Here is a 9,449-nt window from a genome sequence, read left to right as displayed (position 1 = left end):
TAAATACAGATAATCTCGAGCAGATTTTACTTTAGTAGAGACTTGGTTTGGTATCTTTAATGGCGGGGGATAGATTATGTTTCAGAAGAAAGGGGATTTTCACATAATGACGGTCAAGTACCAGTCGAGGAATATAGATATAAGAAAAAATTTGGCCAATCCGCAGGTAAGTTGGAGAAAGAGCTTGATGAGCCCCTCCAAAAGTATAGTTTCGGTGCAACCACATATATCCTACAGATAAGTTTTATTTTTTTAATAAGTCGATACCCGATGTTTCGACCAAGGAACAAACATCCTTTCCTTTCCCTGGTTTGTTAAACATATTAGGGGGATCTAGCTTTATCTTGAAGAGGAAACGAGTCCTCATTTTGATCTGTGCGAGGGGTTGTTTCAATCAGTTATAGGGGTGGTCAGTGACAGTAGGTAATTCCAGTTTTAGCTCCTAGCTCTAGAAAAGCAAACTTCAATGTTTTGGGTATCCTCTTGTAAGTCCTCAAACACCCAAAATGATCACCAGCAGGCACTGAAAGTGTGCAACTCGTCCAATAATTTCTTTCTCCAATCGTTTTATTTTTCCTTCAGAAATTTGGGCTATAAGAGCACAATGCAAAGCTTCCTGTAAAGTTGTAAGAATCTGAAGAAATCGTGAGTGTGTTTGGGATAAAACTTGAACTTTGGGTTAAGAAGAGGTTAGCTCAAAAGGAGGTTTAGAAGAAGGAAAAGTCCAAAGCCCAGCCGAAGTCCAGAAGCAAGAAGGGGCTTGTTTCCCGACCAAGTGTAGCTCATTTAAACTACTTGCTCACCTACCTAGGGGTCAAGTGGTGTAGACCAGCCAACTAATCAGCCCAAAAGTACTTTACAATGGCAGTACAAGTAAAAAGTTGATGAGTCAGTGCCTTTCAGATGCATTCGGGCAAAATCAACACTGCAGACAGCCAAGCCAAATTGTCTATAAAAGGAGGAAGAAAAATCAGAGACAAGGACACTCAATCAAACAAACAAATACAAGCACAAACTCTGCTCAAACCAGATTTGCCCTCACGAAGCTTTAGTCAGCCCCCAATCTTCATCCTTTTCGGGATCAACTTTCACCAGAAATCCTTTGTAAAAGCTTTACTACCTTGTTTAAATCTTGTTGTAGTATCGATCACCTCATATAGATTCATCTTCCAATCTCCCCTTCTAGCATTCGAACACTTTGTAAATCACAAAGATAGGAAGTTGCAAGACGATCAGCCTTGCCTGACAAGGTGAAACCTTGCCCGACCTCCTTTGTTGTTGTCTTTCATTCATAGATCTAGTACTATGATGTATGTTTCCAATCTGCATCCAAGTTATTGCTAGCCAGTTTATGATTAAAAGACTTCGAAGTTCTAACCATTCGGGCAGACAAGATTGACCAATTAAAAGTCCTTGGTCTCAAGGCATAAAAAGAACTTTATGTGGACTTAACCCATCCACGACAATCTTTGATCACTAGAAGTCCAAAGTTACTTGGGGTGCAAGTAATTGGCTTATTCTCTAGTTTTACTTCTGTTATATCATAATTCCCACAGAACGCTTGAGTATAGAATTAACTCTGATAGGAAGCCTCAAGGCCTATACCTAAGGCCCAACAAAGGCACCTATTTGACTTCATTCTGCTCTGCGGGCTAGGGTAATTAACGTATAACGGGAATGATACGTATGCAATAATGAAACAACCAAGATGTGTTCAAGTATTCGGTTAGTTTTGACGGAAAGCCTCAAGGCCTACACCTAAGGCCTCACAAAGGCACATTTCATAACTAATTGGGTCGCTCGGGCATATATATATATACACCATAAAACTTGACATCGGTTTTACATCTGTCATGCTAAAGATGACAGTGGCACGCCTGGATTCTTAAAGTTAATTTTGATTGTGAGCCTCAAAGCCTACACCTAAGGCCCCACAAAGGCATCTTTTAGAATTAACTCTGTCATTCTCTTACAGCCCGCCAATAAGCAGAAGCCCGATAGACGATATCAACCGGCTCCAACCTCTTGGGGAGCTGTGTGCTCATTGGCCAGGGAACCTCCTCAATGGATATTCCTCCAGACGAACATAGTTTTGGCACGCCCAGTGGGACGCAGTTGTGTTAATCTTGCATGTCAAAGAAGAAAAGCCATAAACCTTGCAGAAAGAGTACGAATGACAATTCATCTCAACCTTTGCTACAAATGATAGAGCAATCAGGAAATTCTTCTCAACCTTCTCCATCAGGACATGTGGTCCTGGAAAACCTAACTTCATCTGGAAGAGCTGAAGGAAAAGGAACTAATGAAGAATTGTAGGCTACTATGATACAAGTGTTGAAGAGCATGGAAAAAATCTCTTTAGAAACTAAGGGGGAAGTAAGTAGACTGTGTACCTTAACAGGGAATCTACAGAGAAGACTAGATCTGGAGTTTTCTACTCCAAAATGTGCTCAAGGAAGTGGGATGAGCCAGGTTACCATCAGAAGTGAACCAGTTATTCCTCTATTTCCGTTATTGGAAGAAGAAAAAGATAAGGGAAAGGAAAAAGAAGTACCTAAAGAAAGCCAGCCCATGATTGAACCGGTTCTAGAAAAAGCCTCAGCTTTCCATTATTATCATTTAATAATAGGAAGCAGAATGAACAAGAAATGACGAGGTATGTGATGCCTATAATAACCGAAGAACTCAGCGGAAAAGAAGGCTTTGTCACCTCAGATAAGCATCTTCCTTATAGGCCACCTCATTTGGCTAATAAGGGAGGATGAGCTAACTGGAGAAAGCCCGAGTCAAAAAAGGGAGCAGGAGCGGGAAATGACCAAAGCCCAAAGAATGAAGCTACTCTTATCTTCCATAATAATAATATAGCTACTTAACAACTGAATGAAGAGTTGGCTGAGTTGAGGAGGACAGTGGCTCAAAATTTTCAACCACAAGCTCGTCCTATATTCAGGGTTACCTATCAAAAACCTTATCCTGAATATATCGATGAGCAGAACCCATTTCCTATCAACTTCAAAATGCCTACATTCCCAATATTCACGAGAGAAGATGGAAGTGTGTCCTTTAGAGATCATATTTTCAAATTCTCCAATCATTGTGTGGCATATGAAGACAACCCGAACTACAAATTGAGGTTGTTTGGAAATTCATTGGCGGGGCTAGCATCTCAATGGTACTCTCTATTACCCCTTAACTCTATTGCCAATTGGGGGCAGATGGAGATAGCCTTCCATGAACAGTTTTACAAAATAGAACCATAAATGATTATCAATGACCTAGTTGAAGTTAAGCAATACGACCATGAGACCATAGAAGATTTCATGATGAGGTTCAGAAAAACAAGAATGAGATGCCAATTCCCTGTCAACCCAGCTCAGCTTATATCAATTACTCAGAGGGCTTTAAGATTACCTTTGAGCAAAAAGGTTCTATGATACACAATTTAATGAGTTACATGAGTTGGTAATCGCCGCCACAAAGTATGAAAGGTTGCTGTTAGAAGAACAACAGGTGAAGCACAATTCCAAGACTCCTCATTTTTACAAAAACAAAGCTGCAATTCATCATGTGAAAGTGGAAAAAGCAGGGCCAGAACATGAAGATAGTCATGATAGAGAGGAGATTGATGTTTGTGCTGTTGAAATGACTACACCTTCTAAACCATTAATGGTGAAAGGGTTGGTCCAACCTATCAAAGATAAAAAAATCGTGATGAATGATTGAGGATTTGTCCCTATGAAACCGCCCAAATACCATAGTTATTCATTTGACTTGGCAAAAGCTCTGGAGATCTACGAAGAGTTGGTGCGGGCAAGAATAATTTTGCCCGACAGTACTAAGAAGATGCCTAAGCCAGAAGAATTAAGAGGGAATAAGTATTGCAAGTTGCATTATACCTTTAACCATTCTATAACCAATTGTGTCCAGTTCAGAGATTGGATACAATACCTTATAGTGAAGGGCAAGCTGTTGCTTGACAAGCCCCAAACTAGTATGTATGTTGATACAAACCCATTCCCAGAAGCCCCTATCAATATGATCAACCTGGGTTGGATAGAAAAGCTAAGATCATCATTTGTTAAGAAAGAAGAGGGAAATAGATCCTATGTTCCCCCAACACTTCTATGTCAATAATATCAGAAAGAGGACTAGTTGATCAAGATTAGGTTTTGAAATTGGTATTGGTAAGGGAAGTAGAAAAGAAACAAAAAAGAAAATAAAAGGGGGGGGGGGGGGCAGGGAGCTGCCCGAAGATATAACATAGGACATGTCCCTGAGCAAGACAAGCAGATGCAAAACACATGTTCATTCGAGTCTAACAAGTTTACATCTTTACTCAGAGTAATTATTCGGGAATGATAAGTCTGCATGATTGTAAAAATTCTACCAGGTTAGGCTAGAACAATGTTGCTATTAGCAAGTTGAGATTTAGTATATTCGAGCTCTACATTTGACTTCTTCACTTCTTCAATCTGATGTTTAAGGGTGCCAAGAAGGGTTGTTTGCTCAGCCTTGAGAACGCTAAGTTGTTCTTCCAACTTCTGGATTTTAGAAGTTACCACGCCAATCCTTTTTTTTGTCAGCAAGCCCTCATCCATTAACCGCTCGACTTGTGCAGAAGTACTTGATTCCTTCTCCTTGAAGCATTTTACATGATTGGCTTGTCTTTCAGCTCTCTGATGTTGATCCTTGAGAGCCCTCAATTTCTCAAAGAAAGAAAAAAAAGGAATCATGTTGAGTTTTGGATAATCGGCCAGCCTTGAAAAGCTCTATCGTAACCTTCTCTATAGCATGAAGAGCCTTAAGGTTGAATGAAGATGAGAAGTCTTTCTTCACCCAATCTTGGAAAGCTCTACGTTGTTCTTGAAAGCCAGAAGGTTCAGAAGAACGCTTTGAAGATTTTAGCCTTGTTTCAACTTGCCCGAATTCTTTAAAAAGTTCGGGCAAATCAGCAGTTGTTGAAAATAAAGGGGGAGGGGTTCATACTCCAGTATCTTCTAAGGGAGTAGTAATCGCTGATAAGGCGACTTCAGTCCCGGTCCTCTCAATTCCAGGAAGGGAAATCCATGTATCTCCAGAAGTTGAAGAAGGCCAGGGGAACTCCGTTTTATACACCACACGTGGAGGAAACTTGCCCGAAGATTCTCCTATGGCCTACTGCGAGAACCAAAGAAGACTAGATTAAGGCAAGAAAAATAGTTAAACAGTTTAAAGTAGAAATGAACTATGGGAAGAAGCAACATGCCTGAATGGGCCCTGGGGTTTTAAAAGAAAGAGTATCAGCTCCTGTTTGAGGGGGAGAATCACTATCACCAACAGGGGAAGAAAAAGCTGTGCCTGAACCTTCACCCATGACCTAAGAGCATCCAGGAAATATGGCAATTATTAATAAACATGTATGAAAAGAGAACAGAAAGAAAATATATCCATACCTGAGTGAGGGGAGAAGAATGAAGTTCATCGGTGGTATCTATTGGGCAAGGTGACACTTGCACAATAGCTACCCTTGGGGCATAGGGATTTCAGGGGCTACGGGTTCTTCAAGTGTTACCATTGGTGGTTGTCGTGCTTCGTGTATTAGAGATGGCTGGAGGAATTGTAAATGGAAATTTAGTACGGGCATAGTGTTTGGAAATTCAATGTTCAAATAAGTGCTCACCAAATTGCTGTCTTCATTTATAAAATGCAACATAACTCATATTGCTGGATCAAATTGAGAAGATGAAGTTACATCCAGAACAGAATGAGAAATAGAAGACTTTGGAGGCGAACCTTGGCTGGGCAAGGGGCAGATACACCAACCTGGATAAAAAAAGGAAGAAAGAAGTTCGGTCATTTGTTTCAGAGACCTTAAGCAGAAGAATCTTTTATTCACTTACGGCCTGATTAAGCAAATACCTCACTCTCCTTGAGGATGGCCTTCTGTAGATCTTCAGCTTTTTGGTGCATTTCAGTTCCCAGTGGATCCTCCCTGGGTGTGATAGTTGGTTTTTCAGAAATATGAGGCCTTGATTTCAAAGAGAGAAGTATGAAGATAATCAGTTAAGCAAGGGGGCAGTCTAATTGAAGAAAAGCAAAAACTTACTTGAAGACTTCTGCTTTGTTATGCCTGCCTTAGAAACTGGAGCTGAGGAAGCTAAAGACTTAGAAGCTTGAACAGTCCTTGCTCTCTTACTCCTTCTGGTGAGAGTTGGCCGTTTAGGTTTGTGTGGTGATACAAGTTCAAATTATGAGGTCTCGACCACAATTACTTTTCTCTGCTTAGACGCTTTGATGTTTACTTCGGGTACTTCTTCAGCATCTGAATCTCTAAATGATTTTGAAACATCTTCGCCTACTCCAGCTTCTCGCCTTTGAGCTTCTACTGCAGTTCCATGAAGAACTGCTGCATCAGCTGAATCCTCTTCTGATTTAATGGATGCCGTTTCAACATTTACTTAAGCTGCATGATCAAGGAAAATAAGACTAAATAACTTTAACCTCAAAGGAAGGCATGATCAGGACAGGGAGAGAAATACCTATAAGAAGTAACCGGTTCTTCTGCTGAATCATTTCCTTCCAGTTTTCAAGCTCACCCGAACTTGGGTATGACTTAAGACAAAGTTGACAAAAGAAACGGTCGTGAATTTCTCGCAAATCTCCTCTATATTTCTTGGTCCATTTGGCTTCCTACCAGGTGGAGAAGAGTGAAGTATATTCGAAGTTAAGAACTATGGACTTTTGGGCAGCCTAATTCATAATTTCAAGACTTCGTCGGGCAGCTCGAAAGGTCACCTCTGAAGGGGATGGTAACCGGAAAGAAGTACCACAATGGACATAGTAAAAAAAGGGGATAGGAATGGCTTGCCTAAAGCCTAATTGCCTACTACAAAAATTAGAGTGATACATTTCCAATCCTCGATCATAACGGTTACCACGAACTTCCCAGGCTATGTTTCTTTGTTGAATACAACTGATGAATTTCTCCCTACAAAATGAGGTGGCATCTACTCTGGAGCATCTTGGAATGCTTGATCAGAGAACCAGGGATATCTCCTCAAAACTGAAGCGCCTCATTCCAGGTATGATCGGGTTCTGTAAATCTTGAAGAAATAAAAACAGGCAAAAGTAGAGTGATCTGTGGGAGTAGCTTCAACTAGGATTCGGGCAGGAGCTACACCTTCTGGGAATTCTAAATTACTGGCCCGAAATTCTGGGAAATACCATTGGAGCCATATTTGGATCATTCATATGGGTCCGTTCAGATTAGTTTCAAATGGTTCACCTTGAGTCATTTCAAAAAGGAGATGATAAAGATGAGAAAGAAGAAATGGACCTGTGGCTACATCATCAAAGTTATGAAGGGCTTCTACTAAGGGGATCCATTCAACCTTCACCCCTTTAGATTTATTTGGGAAGACATGCTTGTTGAGCCAGTATAGGAGGAAATACATATGTTCCTGGTCTTTGTTAGCAGAAGATGAATCATCACCTGAATTCTCCTTGACAAAAGGGATAAATCCCTTGAAGGAAGTCCCGTAAGTCTTAAAAGTTGCAGAGTTATATTCCAATTGAAGAAAAGAGGCGGATGAACTAGAGCTTTCATCGATTGAAGAAGAAGAGGGAACCCAGTCTTGGGTGACATCTACAATCCTGCCCGATGGTTTTAGCCTGAAAACTTGGGCCATATGTAGAATAGTCAGAGATATGGGACCCATGAGAAAATCAAAAGTATTCGTGCCCAAATTCCAGAAAAAAAAAGAAGTAGCAAGTTGTTCGGGCTTGGGAACAATGGTAGTTTTTGAAAGCATTAGTAGTTTGTAAATACCATTGTTCATCCATTTTTTCTTGAAAATTGGCTCTAGTTCATCAATCCACTGAGTCCAAGATGGGTCGTTCATTAGGGGAAAACCATGACGGTATGATGACCACTTAGCTGAAGAGATGCCTGACTTAGCCAAGAAAGGGTTAGGGGTAAACCAGTTACTCCTAGGCATATTATTTATAATCACAGTAGGGATGTGAGAAATCCATGCAGGACCCAACGATTATACCTCATGAGCTTCAAAGAAAAGTTCAAAACATAAACCTGCCTGAGGGCGATGCAATCCGTTGAGTAAATGGCGTAACGTAGCGATGCCTTCACCAGATTCGTATGATAGCTAGGCTTGACCGGATCCTGAAGCCATTTAATAAGTTCGAAAGAAACATGATGAGAAGATGACAAGGGTAGAAGCTATGGAACAAAGAGCCAACGAGAGTTTGAAGTTTGAAAAAATAGAGTATCTGGACGAAGGGATACAAGTTCCGAGAGCAGGTGTATAGGCATGTGGCTATTCAATCAATATTGGCGCCTGGAATTCCAGCCTGAATATTAATTGAAGGGGGCACTGTTTGGGATAAAACTTGAACTTTGGGTTAAGAAGAGGTTAGCCCAAAAGAAAGCCCAAAAGGAGGTTCAGAGGAAGGAAAAGTCCAAGGCCCAGCCGAAGTCCAGAAGCAAGAAGGGGCTTGTTTCCCGACCAGGTGCAACTCATTTAAACTACCTGCTCACCTACCTAGGGGTCAAGTGGTGTAGACCAGCCAGCTAATCAACCCAAAAGTACTTTACAATGGCAGTACAAGTAAAAAGTTGATGAGTCAGTGCCCTTCAGATGCATTCGGGCAAAATCAACACTACAGACAGCCAAGCTAAATCGTCTATAAAAGGAGGAAGAAAAATCAGAGACAAAGACACTTAATCAAACAAACAAATACAAGCATAAACTCTGCTCAAACCAGATTTTCTCTCATGAAGCTTTAGTCAGCCCCCAGTCTTCATCCCTTTCGGGATCAACTTTCACCAGAAATCCTTTGTAAAAGCTCAGCTACCTTGTTTAAATCTTGCTGTAGTATCGATCACCTAATATAGATTCATCTTCCAATCTCCCCTTCTAGCATTCGAACACTCTGTAAATCACAAAGAGAGGAAGTTGCAAGACGATCAGCCTTACCCGACAAAGTGAAACCTTGCCCGACCTCCTTTGTTGTTGTCTTTCATTCATAGATCTAGTACTATGATGTATGTTTCCATCTGCATCCAAGTTATTGCTAGCTAGTTTATGATTAAAAGACTTCGAAGTTCTAACCATTCGGGCAGACAAGATTGACCAATTAAAAGTCCTTGGTCTCAAGGCATAAAAATAACTTTATGTGGACTTAACCCATCAATGACAATCTTTGATCACTAGAAGTCTGAAGTTACTTGGGGCGCAAGTAATTGGCTTATTCTCTAGTTTTACTTCGGTTATATCATAATTCCCACAGAACGCTTGAGTATAGAATTAACTCTGATAGGAAGCCTTAATGCCCATACCTAAGGCCCGACAAAGGCACCTATTTGACTTCATTCTGCTCTGCGGGTTCGGGTAATTAACGTATAACGGGAGTGATACGTATGCAATAATGAAACAACCAAGATGTGTTCAAGT

This window comes from Malus domestica, chromosome 05, assembly GCF_042453785.1.
Source record: "Malus domestica chromosome 05, GDT2T_hap1".
Classification (NCBI taxonomy): domain Eukaryota; kingdom Viridiplantae; phylum Streptophyta; class Magnoliopsida; order Rosales; family Rosaceae; genus Malus; species Malus domestica.
The sequence above is the reverse complement of the archived record's forward strand: the minus strand, read 5'-3'. Positions refer to the sequence as shown.